Below are 14,772 nucleotides of genomic sequence, written 5' to 3' on the forward strand. Positions count from 1 at the left end.
AGTGGAAACCAGTCCGCTGCGGATGTGAATCTTCGTTACAGAAATAGTGGAACGTTTTAGTCGGAAAAGTGTCTGGAACCGAATTTGTTCGCGAACATTTTAGCGCTTCTTGTCATAATTTGAAGTCAAGTGTACCGACCGACATCCTTCTTTTCAAATTTTGCGTTTCCTCACATCCTGAACTGCCTTTGAGAATAAGCAAAAAAATCAAAAATCGTAAACTGCATCTACAAAGAAAGCCTAAGCCCGGTGTCATCGCGTAGAAGTCGTGAAAGAGAAAAGTCAAAAAGGTACACGGACTATGGAGTTATTTCGTACGAGAACAACGCTAGCAGGGAGAAAACACAGAAAACCGCAATCTGCTACCGTACTTGGTGCTCCTGGGCAAGGAAGTGACTACTACATTGCGAGATACGTAACAAATTCGTAGTGTATCTGAACTCACTACAATCCCGGAAAGTGATCCCAACTTTCCGAGAGCTATTGTTTCCATTGTGATTTTTTTTTCACTTTTCCTTTACAAACCATTACATTCAATAAAGAAGTAAGAGCTAAGAATACCAGGAAGAAAGTTTTTTGCTGGTGCTGAACAACAACTAAGAGCGTTTTTTCAGTAAGAACACGTTTTCCTCAAGGTCTTGAAAAAAGAATATCTAGCGATGCTTAGAAATGCCAACAGAACTGAAAATAGGATAGGGAGAATTTATTTCTAAAAGTAAATAAGTATGCTAGAGCGATTAATTCCACACTTCAAGTACAGATGTTATTTTGAAACCAACGTGTGGAATCAATAGTTCGATCGATATGGTTGACGACGCCATTAGGCTGGCCCATTAGGCAGCAGCGTGTCCGACACACAGACACACGGGATATACGTAGACCCTCATCAGAGCAAAACGAGGAGAACAAGGGATCGTCCATATGATGGTGAAGCAGTGTGGACTGCTACGATTCCGTAGACCTTGGTCACGAACGCAAAAGTGACGAAGTGTACACCACCGTCGCCGGCAACACGTATCATTATCGTCTACCACCAACAGATGTTCAGTTTCGGCTGGCCTGGCTTTAATTAGCAACAGCACATCAGAATACGTGACATGAGCACTCAGTTTACTCGCGAACTCACAAAAGTCAGTCCATCTGACCCGCACTTAGCAGTGTCCATCGTCTCCACACACACACACCATGTCGGAGCTTTTTTTCGTCAAAAAGCGTGCTGAATGTCTTATTTTTCAGAGGGTCGGCTAGGTAGGTCGGCGCCATGTAATTTCACCACGCGACAAGGTCGGACCGCCGAAAAACAAGCGCACTTCCTGATGAAAACGATGGGGACCACATTACAACCAGAGCGACATAGACGTCGATGTTGCTTGGTGGCTTTAGTAGGGATAAACCGAGATATGAGGACACTGGGTCGGAGTAAGTTCCCGACACTTGTCCAAGAAATCCAAAAAAGGAACAATATTCGACAAATTCTGGGAAATCCCTACACAACTTTCCTATTTCATTCTAATACTCTTCTTACTCTTTTACGTGGAAAAGTCCCTTGTCTTTCATTATTTCATGGACAAAAACACGAAAAAGTTCCTCTAATAGGAGAAAAAAGAGAAATCTTTGAATACGTAGCAATACCCAATGACGATACCTCAACTTAACCAAGAAAGGAGAGGAAAAACAAAGACGCTTGAACTTTTCGAATCCTACTCACGTAAGCCTACTGGAGAATAATACCAATTTCCAGTTAGGATCAGAAACCATTAAGCCGCATATTATTGCATACATTACTTCAGCCTAATATGCACACGGAGTCGCGAGTAGATAGCTCTCAAAACTGAGGACTGAAATCAATCGATATCAAAGGTTTCTCCTTCAGTAGATCCCGAGAGCGCTGGAAAGCAAATACCATCGGGATTTTGCCTTTAGCTACCTTCAACCCAACAATTAACTCCCGGAACTTCTGAGCTTCTGGAACAGCTTCAATTAATTCCTCTAACCTCACTGGTGTATTGTGGATACATGAAACAAGGACAGAGGTTTAAAAAACAATACATTCATTTCTTACTGTAACTTTATATTCTGCTGTGCTTATTCGGGAATAGACTTTAAAGGGAAATTTCAGGACTGATATCTCTGTTTACCTAATGCACGACTGTGTTTTAACGACTATATCGCTATCGTTCATGTCCAGGGATCACTAGAGCAAGCCACATTTTTTTGGGTGGTGCTCAAGTGATTCTCGATGAAATTTTTACACAATCACTCTTCCTTCCCATTGATTCCTTTTCTTCAATAACTCCAACTTTCTAAAAACGATATTTTATTACCTTCGTCTCTTTCACAGTCCAGAAATTGTTCGATCATCGAAGAGATGCGTCAGCATCGACGCTATTCTTCGTTCCTTGCAACGGACGGCTGCTACACGTCACCCAAATAGGCACAAGGGCAAAGGAGTCAAATTGAAAAGCGACAAAAAAGGTCATACCGTAGTCCTCTGGTGTGTTACGTGGGAAATGGACGCCTTTGCACATTTAATTATGAATACTAATCGATTTGCGTGCGAATTCATTTAAAATAGATCATAACACAGGCCATAAAATGGCGTTCCGTCACATTCGATCCGCAGGTATTAATTAGGCTCTACACGATTACTGTAGTTGGTGTTGGTGATATGAGATACCGTATGCCAATTTCAGAACAATACAGCCCATATTGCAAATGCAACAGGCATATGGATTATGCATTGCGTTCTCGTGCCCAGTTCCGACCATTGCCGCTCGACATGCTCTGCTTTGCAGTCAGAAAAAGACCGAGCAGAAATTTTGATGCTAGGCAACATCCACAAGGGAACAACAAACTGCTATGGCTGTGATCTTTCGTTGAAAACAACGCAGAATATGAGAGGAAGATCTGGATTAGTGCTAAGTTGCTCGATCGAACATCAGAAATGAGGAGAGTGAAAAACTCGAGGAAGAACCGAGCAACGAAGAAGAGAGGAAAACCAACTATACGGCGGAGTGCGGAAATGCGAGTGTGTATAAAGCGGTGCCTGCCGCGCCGAGCCAATACCATCCATCCAGATGAATTGTATTGCCTCAACCATGGATATGAGAGGTTTTCTGGTGTGGTAGAACAAAATCGATCGATCGGTGCGCTGCCACGCTGCCGAATCACTGCGACCGCATTGATTTCAAATCGGTTCACGTATCCTCTCCAGATATTAACGTGAGTTTCACTTCTGATAGGATGTAACCTCTAAAACAGATTTCGAACTTTACTGTGAGCAAATATTCAGGATTGTTTGCTCTCATTTATGCTCAAGGGGAAACTTTATGCGATACGAATAAATAGTTGGGCTATAATTTTGCTTTTGATCCTATCTAAAATATGAGGAGTTTTTCGAGCTGATTTTCATGGAGAAGGGCACACTTGAAGAAAATTGTCTTTTCATTGATCAAAAGTGGGTTGCAGTGGCAAGTAGTTCGAGTTCGTGATGAGCCACAAACTGATGGGCCACAAATTGTCCGAGTTCTCAAGAAAATAAAGGTGGGAAAAAGTAACGAAATATTCTGCAATGGATTTTTTCTCTGGAGTAATCGTGTGAAGAAGGAGAGTCCCCTTTAAGTTCATAGAATTTTCTTCTCCAGAAAGTTGACTGATTAATAGGAGTCGACGGCCAGTAGACTCAGCAGAAGGTGATTTTTTTCTTATTCAAAGGAATTTGCACTTATATTACACACATTGGCATTTGCAGCTGTTCTTAATAAGACCAAATCTGTTACGTGTCGCATACATTGTTAACTAAGGTGTTGGGAGCTTAACTAAAATAGGTGGTGAAAACCGTGTAGAAAACTCAAATAATGTGGATAAATCAAAACTGGGGTGGGTGTAGTGTAGCGGTAAGAGGTTTCGCTGCTATCCGCGCGATCGATCGGAGGTTCGAATCCGCACCAGTGCTCACCAAGCCTTTCATCCCTCCGGGGTCGACAAATTGGTACCAGACTTGTCTGGGAGGATAAAAGCACTGACTTGACACATCGGCTAGCCACCGAAAGTCATTGTATAGGCCAGTTACACGTTCGTGAACCTCAAACGATTCTGAATTGACGCGAGCGTGGGGGTGCATCCCAAGCGGACTGATGAACGCCAGACACTTGATCCTTTATCCTAAATCAAAAACTCATCCTTACCTAATACACGTAGAACAAAATAGTTCATTATCCCATTACAAATCAATGTATCACTGCTTTAGATGACAGGTCTAAGAAGTCAGCCTTTAAAAAACCTTATATTAGGCTGTTCGGATAGAAATGCGACCTTGCGCTGCCATTTCAAAATTTCACACAAAAGCAGCATCCACGTTGTGTTTCATAATGTATTCCCCACAACTATCACCAACATTTCGCTAACGACCGCCTAAAGAATGGATGCCGTCTACGTAGAGCTGAGCCGACTGCAAGTCAAAGAAGCCCGGCCGAATCGGTCGCGTTTTACTTACTTGAAATCGTGCAATATACAAGCGTGCACGATGTGTTTCTTGCCCATTAGTTTCTAAAGTAAGATTTTTACTAAAGATACAAAGAGATGAAAGAAAAAGATGATAGAGACTACAAAATTGGTGAACCAGGAATGATAAACACTACTGTGAAATCGTTGCGTGAAATGTCTTGCCGAAGGCAACCACGAAACCAAACAAACCAAACAAACAAAAACAAAAAAACAAACAACCTACAACTTACAATTTGAACTACTGTAAAAAAAAACAAATTATTCACTTGGAAAATTTCCGAGCAGATTTTTCACACCTACGAATGTTTGCTTTTTCATTAACCTTCAATGGAGCATTTTCGTCAATTCCAGAAGAGAATGGAAATTTCGAACCCACATACGATGTGCGGTATCAAAATTCTCTAAATAATCTCTTGATTACGAATATAACGAGCATTTCATCTGATTCTGAGAAATTAGTGCGAATCCTATGAACATCTCTTCCTTCCACGGACGGGTTCGTATCCGCGGGATATGCCAATGGCAGGATTGCGGAGGTGCGAAAGTAAATAACGAAGGTTGGGAAAACTTTGCTTGTTTTCAAGCCATACACTTCTCAGAACTAAATTTTTTAAGTATATTTGAAATCAGAAGCTCATTTGCTTCCGCATAAATGATAAAGGATAAAGTGCACGATCAATATTTGTGGGGTTCCCCTACGCGTTTGACTTCAACTCAGACTTCGTTTGAGGTTAATGAACGCGCGTGCAGCCTTACAATGACTTGCGGGGGCTAGCCGATGTGCCATTTCAGTGTTTTTATCCTCCCAGACAAGTTTGGTACCAATTTATCGACCCTGGAGGGATGAAAGGATTAGTTTGCACCTGGGCGGATTCGAGCCACCGATCGATTGCAGCCACAACTTCCTACCGACTGCGTTACACCGCACTCCGAATGAATGATATTTTCAGAAATTAACGTTCTCTACTCCCAAGGATTCCGACGGATTAATCCGTCGGCGGCAGACTTTGGGACAGAAGTTAGTACCGGTGTCGTAGTGCATCATTGTCTTCTTGTAAACAATGTATAATGATAATGTAATGTTAAACAAAGTTAAGAAAATAATTGAACAGATCGCAGTGGCAGCTCGAGTTATCATTGCATATCCAAACAATGCAAATGGGACGAATGATGCAAATTCTGCCTTTTCTATGAAAAATGAATCATAGAGTTTAGTTTTCTTTCTTGACAGCGGTAAACACCGTCGGACTGATTGCTCTTCAACAATGTCAATGTATTCTTGTAGCTCACGTGCACTGATCTCATTACAAATCTACTACGAAGTTTTACAAAATCTATTGGCCCTTTGCGTATCCTTAATCCCTCTTTTGTGAACAAAATTAAAACAATTTCGTTCTAATAGCACAAATCAAAGACCGACAGTGTAACTAGCATCATTAGCAGTAAAATGTAGCCACTTAATGGGCAAAGTCTCGATGCCCTTCTTCCAAGCGGTGAGGGACTGTGACGTAAAAAGTCGTTGAGTACATTTTGGAAGTCATTTTTGAAAGGTTTTTTTTTCGTGTAGATGTTCCTTCAGGGCCTGAAAGAGGTGATAGTCTGATGGGACGACGTGTGAGATATTGGAATGATGGGACACGGTCAACCAATCCAGGCCTCCAGAAATTGACCCGTTACCTTTGCATTACGTTGTCATGCAGCAGTGCGAATTCGAGTAGTCTCAGGTGTTTTTCACGCCAGCTTGCGCCAGGCGTTGATTGTCTGATCACCCTTCAACCGTTATAGAAATTTCTCGAAACAAGCTAGAATAAAAATTTAGAATCAAATATGGCGAAAGAGATGTGCAACAACTGAATTTGTACACATCTGCGCTTGAAAAGATCATAATCGTATACTCACCGCATGCGGCTGCTTATCCAGTTCTCTGTATTCTAACTTTTTTTCCCCTTTTCTTTGGTTTTCATAAATTTTATATTTTATCATTTCACTCAGATTTTTTATCCTATTCATGGTTCTGCTAACTCGTTTTCCTTTTTCAAGCTAATTCCTTCCGTTCACGTCTCGAACTCAGTTTTTCGCGTTTCTCTGTTGCAAATCGTCGGTATTGATTATTGATAACATGCCTGGATCTACTCAGCGCACTCTCCGTAATTCTTCCCGCAGAACGAAAGAACCTATCAGCACTCATTCGACATCTCAAACCATTTTTCAATCCAAAAATGATGAGATTGACATCGAGTCGCTCTCTTGTGCCGGAATCATCAACGAAGTTTTGGAAAGAAACACAGATCCTGTCATTGAGAAGACGGTTCTGGCCTTGAAAACAAAAATCACACAAGAAGTGTGGCTGGTGGAATTGAAGCTGAAAAGAGGGGCAGCAGTATTGTGATCACTGGCTTAGCGGAATTGGGTGCTGATAGATCTTTGATAGAAAGACAGAGGGACCTCCAAGAAAAAGTGGCCAATGTCCTTGACGCGTTGGAGCTTGACTGCCCACCCGAAGTAGCTTATAGGTTGGGAAAATTTAACGATAACAAGCCACGTCTTGTTAAAGTTATACTTCCTTCTCGCTCTCAGTGGGCAAAGGCTCTGTCAAGAGCGCACCTCCTACGCCGCACAAGCCTTTCGAACATATTTGTACGTAAAAGCATGACCGTCGCAGAACGAAAACGCGATTATGAGTTGAGGCACGAAGCTCGTCTGAGAAATGAACGGTCATCTACGCGTGAGTGGGTGGTTTACAAAGATACTCTCACCCACATCACCGAACTTCCCCGCAAACAAATGACGGGAAACTTATAATCCAGTGTTGATCTCTCTCTAAGACAAAATGTAATTTGTTTAACGCACGCAGCATAGTAAACAAATTGCACCTTTTTCACTCTTTTCTTCGTCTACACCAACCTGATGTATTAGCCGTTACTGAAACATGGCTCAGCTCTACAATTTCCGATTCTGAACTGATAGCCAGCCGATTTACCTACTTCGTGTTTTGCTCAGACAGACCGCTTCAAAAAGGCGGAGGTGTCTGCTGCTTAGTTAGAGACAAATTTCACGCGGTTCTCCTCCCACTCAAACGCCAAATGGCTGCTGATATGTTGTGTCTCCTTTCACACCTCATTCTCTAAAATTTGTTACGTTCCATTCTCCACCTCGTTCTTTCTTCCGCATCTAGTATCAGTGATATCGAAATTCTGCCTCCCTTTGCCAATTCCGATCATAATGTTGTTTCTTTCAAGTTCGACTTTAATACTGACCAACCCCTCTATCTGCCCTTGCCAGATTTCAGTCGCGTAAACTATTCCGAGTTACGTAAATTTCTCGCTCGTGTGGAGTGGCTGGAAGTTTTCGACAACTATCAGTCGGTTACAGAAATGTATCGCCGTTTTTGCCTAGTGATGTACGATAGTTTAGCCAAGTTTGTCCCGCTGAAATTTAACAAAAATTATGTACCTACTTATCCTTTGCATTTACGAAATCTATTTGACCAAAAGAATCGACTCTTCTACCAACTTGATAACCCTTTGAACAACGTTCTCTATAGAAAAATTTGCGCTGATCTTGACTATCACATGAAAAAGTACCTTGCATATCGTGAGCGGCGTTTGTCGAAAACATGTATGAAAAAGTTTCATAACTTCCTCGCTAAAAGAATTAAACAAGCACAAAAACTGCCTGTGTTGAGGACTGACAATGGGAATCTGATCAAAACCGATCTCTAAAAAGCTAACGCACCTGCTGAATTCTTCGCTTCTAACTACTCATTAAAACTGAATGAAAGCTGTCATAATATTCCATTGCCAACTACTGATTCCTCTGCCACTCAGGTTCCTCAAAGATTCTTCGACTTTGTCATCTATCCAAATGAAGTCCTTACCGTTCTAAAACGTTTAAATCCTTCGTTTTCGTGTCCCTACGATGGTATTCCCCAGATAGTTTACCAAAATGTGCAGATGTTTTGTGTCTTCCTCTTGCTCATATTTTTAATACGTCGCTTATCTTCAGTGAAGTTCCTAACATTTGGAAAGAGGCACTTATTACCGCAATACCCAAAAAAAGCAATTCTAACGCTCTCTCGAACTTTCGCCCCATCAGTATTGTATCCTCCGCAAGCAAATTTTTGGAAAAGATAATCAAAGAAAAACTAAACGAGTGGCTATCATCAAGAGATGTAATTCCTTTCGAACAACATGGCTTCCAATCTGGATCCTCCACTACTTCACTACTGTCTGACTCGGTCTATGATTGGATGACCGAAGTAAACAAAGGAAAGTCAGTTGATGTAATATTATTCGACCTCTCTAAAGCGTTTGACATGGTAAACCACAAAAAACTTCTCTTCAAACTCGAAAACTATGGAGTTCGCGGACAGTTGCTCAGTTGGTTGAAATCGTAGAACGACACATGACTGCAAATGTCCATAACAGTTACTCCAAGCGTTATACTTTGCAAATCGTAGTTCCGCAAGGCAGTGCACTCTCGCCTCTCATTTTCCTCGCGTACACTGCTGACCTTCCCAGCTATTTGAAAACCCATCCTGACATGAAAGTTCAAATGTTCGCGGACGACATCAAAATATATTTTTCGTATCGACCTAATGAGCAAACTTTCGCCCACAACACGATTTCGCTTGCAAGCCAAAGAATGGTATCATGGTCAAGAAAATGGGATCTACCTTTAAATCTTTCCAAAACAGTAGCGTTGCATTTCGGAGAGGCTCCTCAGATTCCCTACTTTTGCAATTCAACAACTTTTCAGTATCAAGAGCAAGTTCGAGACCTTGGGGTAATAATTGATAAATCGTTCGACTTCTCCACTCATTTTGACCTTGTCACCAAAAAAGCGCTGTCGTCTATTTAATAATGAGGAGCGTGCACGTTAAGGACCGTGATTTACTAATATTTCTTTACAAGACGTACGTTTTGCCACATCTAAAATACGCTACGCTAGTCTGGAGTCCATTCCTTAAAAAGGACGTCAAGAAATTAGAGAAAGTACAACAATTTTTTACTAGGCTGGTTTATTATAGATGTTTTCCCAATCCGGGTTACCCTGACACACTTCCCTCCTATGAAATTCGAATCAACGCGCTGAAATTAAAGAGCTTGAAGTACAGACGAATAGTGAACGATTTAGTTTTGGGTTTTCGAATCCTACGAATGGAAGTTAAGCTAAAGGCAAGCAAGTATTGGATTTTCCGTCCAACAAGCGGGAGAACAGGAAGCTTCAATTTGCACTACTCTAAACTCAGAAGAAAACTCTTCTCAACTATGTTTAACTCTCTTTTCTGCAGAGTTGCGCGTTGGATTAATCTACTTCCAGCTGAAATTATGTCTAGTCCAAACTCGAAGATATTCAAAAACAGGCTATCCAAATTAAATGTTTTACCTATTCTAGGTATAAGGGAGGCCTAAAATCTCATTGTTTCAGAGACGTGGAGCAAGTTCTTCCTCTAACAAGCGACCACAATAAGCATTGGATTGATATCTGTTTTTAGCTCACAGTTTTGGTTCCTCCTTTCCTGTTGTTCATTATGACACTAGCTAGCTGGAATTCTGCCTTGATATGCTCCTTTTTAATTCGTCCTTGCAGTTGGTCCTTATTCTGCCCTGGTGTGGAAAGCCGTTCAAGGATAGCAAAGTTGGTGAGCCCTTGCGCTTGAGGTCCCCCCACCCCCCAGGGTCCCTGACGGATTCCTCCGTTCGAGGTTAGGTTGGTCACCCAAACCCTGGTATCCGTTTATCTACCGTAGCGTTCTGGGTCTGGAAAAAGGATCTCGCGTGAACCTTTCTCACCCTCTGTGATGACCTGCCAACCCACCACTCCTCATGCTTTAAAAGGCCAGCCTTGTTGTGTAAAATTCAGGCGAAATTCTAGTGAACTCTGTTCCATCTTGTCCTTTTTTTCTGTTTTATGGTACACCTGCAGGTATTTGAATAAATAAATAAATAAGTAAATCTACTGTAGATTAAATGTGTAAATAGTATAAACTACAGCTGACAGGGGGCCACTTGGGAACATCGCTATATTCTTTATAGATTAAGACTTTATAGATGAACAGACTCTGCATAGAGAGATCGTGAAAAACTCAGCTCTGGATCCTTGCTGTGGAAGTCGCATTGGGTTCGGCTTTAAAAGATTACTAACAAATCTTTTCTTAAGGATTTTTTTTCATTTTCATTTTTTTTTTCGAACTCAAAAAAGCAAATTTTTTTCAAACGCACGAAATAGGCTTAATATCAACAACCTTAAACCTACTTGATTGATCAGTTAAAGAATTTTTTTATAATAAAATGAGCAATGAGTGTATAGACTTCCTCTGTTGAAATAGATGAAAGTGTGAGGTTATTTTTGATGAAACTAAATGTAAGGCGGATGCGAAATTATCATTACCATTTAGAAAATAACCCAGGATTGGCTAATTTAGGTAAAATTGAAATCTAACCTCCAGTTTCGACAATGAGTTGTAAGAATTTGTAACGCGCAAGGAGGCATTGAAAGAAAGGAATTTTCCAAGAGTGTCGACACATAGTTCAACCTTTTTAAGTTCAGTTTTTTGTTGTCGAGAATCGCGTTCTTTTTTTCTTCTTATGCAGTCTATAACCGAAAAACTAAGAGAACGTTCGTCGCTTAATTCATTCACTCTTCTTAACTGAAAGATCCCGCTCTCCGCTGGAAGTTAAAGAAAAAGTAATCGCTCAGTTAATTGATTAGTTTTAATGGTACTCATGAAAAATCTTTTTGAAAGAAAAGAATCGGACTTTGGACCTCCGAGGATTTTCTCCAAAGGAAATAACGTAACCGATACAACGGATTGGTATATTTTGGTAATTTCGAGACTTGTAGAGAGCTGTTCAAACCTATTTATTCGAAAAGGCCCCTGGGTGTGTCATAAAACAAAGACAAAGAAGAACAGAGTTCATTGGAATTTCGCTTAAACTTTCTGCGTCAAAGTTGGCTTTTTTCGCACGCTGATGTGATGAGTTGACAGATGATTCTACTGAGGCGAGAAATCCTCACTAGAGATTCTTTTCTCAAGCCTAGAAGGCTACACTAGAAGCCCCGTAGAGTTGACCAAGAACAGATGGGTCAATCTGCGGGAACACGGGTGGGCAGACCTCAAACGGAACGGTTCACCAAATTTGCCATCTTTGAACGGATGAACGATCAGGAGAGAATTCAATATAATACTATTAAGACGAGCATTAAAAAAATAGCAAAGGCGGAATTACAGCAAAATGCGTAGTGTCCTTCAAGAACAACGGGAAGAAAAAAAACTAAAATTCTAAGCTAAAGACACAAATCAACCCGGATAATTGATTTCAACTTAATTGTTTCTGCGACCTTGAAGGATCCGCAATACTTAACCTAGGTTAAGTTTCTTTTGCAACGGATAAAGCACATCTAGAGCTTCTTTCGCAGCGTACTTCTATGCTTCTTTCATTGCTTAGATCGTGGCTTGACCTCCAATGGCTAATTCCAACAAGAAGAATTGAGGTTTTCAATGAAAACGAAATCTGAGCAAAAAAAAACACCAAGGATATGGTTTTAAGTGGTACTTTTAATTAGCTGTACTGAACTGCATTTAGCACTGAAATGTGTGCAAACTGCCTCGAAAGCACTACTGAGTGTACAATGAATCCGTTCAGACGGCGTCGGAAGGTTGAGTCTCCAGCGACGGTAGTAGGAACTATTAGGTGGGTGCAAATGTTATTCCGTTTCTGTACAGTTGACAGTTATCACTTAAATACGAAAATTCACTCTTCAGTAGGCATGCAAGGTCTCAAATTGTTGTAATGCAAACTTCCAGTTCCATGTTCCTTTATAGTGACATACCACTTGTGTCGATTTCAACTCTGCAGTGCCCACGGAAATGATCCAAAGAAAAAACCAGATTTGAGCGATTTATAGTCGGGTCAATACGACATGAAACACGAGTGTAGTTGCGGTGCATTTGCGTACGCGCTCGAAATGGCGCGGTGAAGGCAGCAGCTGGAACCAAGTTGGGGCCGTCACAAACTGCAGCGATGGGTGGTGCCTGCAAGAATTTCACCACGCTCCTAGCCGCTACGGTCCATCGAAGGGCCTCGAAAGAAGCCGCGTACGCAATTGCGTACGTGTTTCATGTCGTTTTGACCCTACTATATATGAGTTCTGGTTGAGTTATAGTGCAACGGAGGAAAGTAACGATACCAAAAACATTTTCGTTCGTTTCTATGAGGTAAGTTGGAATGCACCACTCTTGTGCCGCCGCACCGCATCCACGAGCGAACGATCTGGAATCAATGAGGCCTCCGCAGCAATGTATTTATGCAAAAGTAATGCGTAGATTTCTGAGTGGACCGAAGCGAGTACAAGTGTATCGCGTTCTGACGTACCTCATAAAATTAGAGCTGCTCCCACGCCGTTTTTTGGGTCGGTTAGGGAAAATTGAGCGGGACCACGCTCATTTTCGTAATCTACTCCCCGTGAGGAGAGGACCGTAATGGCCGATCAGGAGTTGATCAACGATCATTTGAGAATCATTACTGAAGTAGACCTTGTCATGAACGCAGGAAAGGTCTCGAAGAACTCAGAGTTGATCACTACACGGACAGCATCTAATGCTAATTGAGAAACTGAAAGAGCTCGATAAGTGGGTGAAAGTGAGAGTCAAGTAAGGTCCCGCCTTCTCTTTATCTACACCAAAGTAACGAACTATATCTCGACAGGATCGCTAATTGTGACAAGAAATGAATTGTGTACAAAAACCGTCGCCAACAAACACCGTGGTTAACTATGAATCTGAACCTCCCAAATACTTTTCAGAAACAAGCTTGCACAAAGAAACATCATGGTTACTGTTTCGTAATCTAGTGAAGTAAACCTTCGTGGAACAATTACGTCTGGGTGGTTTGCTCAACGAATTCATGAGATGCATCGAAGACGGCGACACTTACAACCGGTACTGGCCGACAAAAACGGTGCAGATCTTCTTAACGACAACGCCAGACAACAACCGGCGCAACCAACACGTTCTAAAATTGAGCTGTGCGCTAGTGCCCATCCGGCATGTTCATCCGCATATTTATTCACCACCGCCCTCCCTCTACTCACTTCGACGGCCCTCTGCAAGAAAAACACTCCAACTACCTGTAGAAGGCGAAATACACGTTTTATAAGTTGTACGCTTCAGAAGCACAGACTTCCACTCTACCGGAACTGACAAACAGAGTCCTCGTTGGCAAAAATCTGTTAACTTCAAAGGTTTCTAGTTTCATTAATGAAACGTGTTTGAGCCTATTTGTTCTTTAAAGTTTGTAGCCTGAAAACGACAAAACTTTCGCATCAAGTTAATATTAAGACAATATTTGTTATGCTAATATGGATAGAAACTTCCACAATAGATTTCAAGGGAGATTAATGCTTACTCGTCAAAAACGAACAAAAAGAAGAAATGGGTTTTGAGAAAAAACCCTTTTTTAAGAACTGTTTCTTCCTTCTGCTAGTATTTGTTGGTAAGAAGAAGTTTCAGAAGAATATTTTTCTGAACTGTAGCCAAGATTGTCTATCCTTTTCAATCCATTAGTGTTTTGACTTGCTTGCTTTTTCTTAATAGAATAAAATGTGAAGGAACAACTGAAATTTGTCCACTCAAACGTTCCGAGCTTCAAAAAAGGCAAACAAAGAAAAGGCACAACTATTAAGAAGTCACTCACTTTAGATGTTGCTTAGCAAGATTTTAGTGAGCAGCGCTAGCCAGAATTGATTACGGTGAAAAACTCGAAACATGTATAAGAGCGGTAGGGTTTATTCGATAAGGAGAGGTTGTTAGAGGATACGAAAGATGAGGATCGTGCACACTCGACCAAATTTATAGCAAATTTATAGGGTTTTTTATATACACATCATGAGAACCAACGGATTTACATTTCTCATTCGGTTTTTCTTTGCTTTTTTCAATTTTTCTATTTATTTTCTCTACTGTATTTTTAGGACTCTTCTGTGTTGCTCCTCCAAAAGGTCCTTTTCAGTATAGGGACGTGCGTGTATTACGATTATATGATTAACGTGCAAACTGGCTTAAAATAATGAAATGTTTCCTTCAAATAGTCATAAAAATCTTCTGATGAAATACCGCGTAGGTTCCCATAAAAGTGGGATTCCCCTAAGGTTAACAGTTACACAGTACCTTCAACTCCATCTCAACCGTCACGACTTCATCCTAAATATGTTGCGAATCAAGTAAAATCCAACTCCGAGCAACGTGGGGCACAGTGCTGATAT

Source organism: Necator americanus, chromosome III, assembly GCF_031761385.1.
Source record: "Necator americanus strain Aroian chromosome III, whole genome shotgun sequence".
Classification (NCBI taxonomy): domain Eukaryota; kingdom Metazoa; phylum Nematoda; class Chromadorea; order Rhabditida; family Ancylostomatidae; genus Necator; species Necator americanus.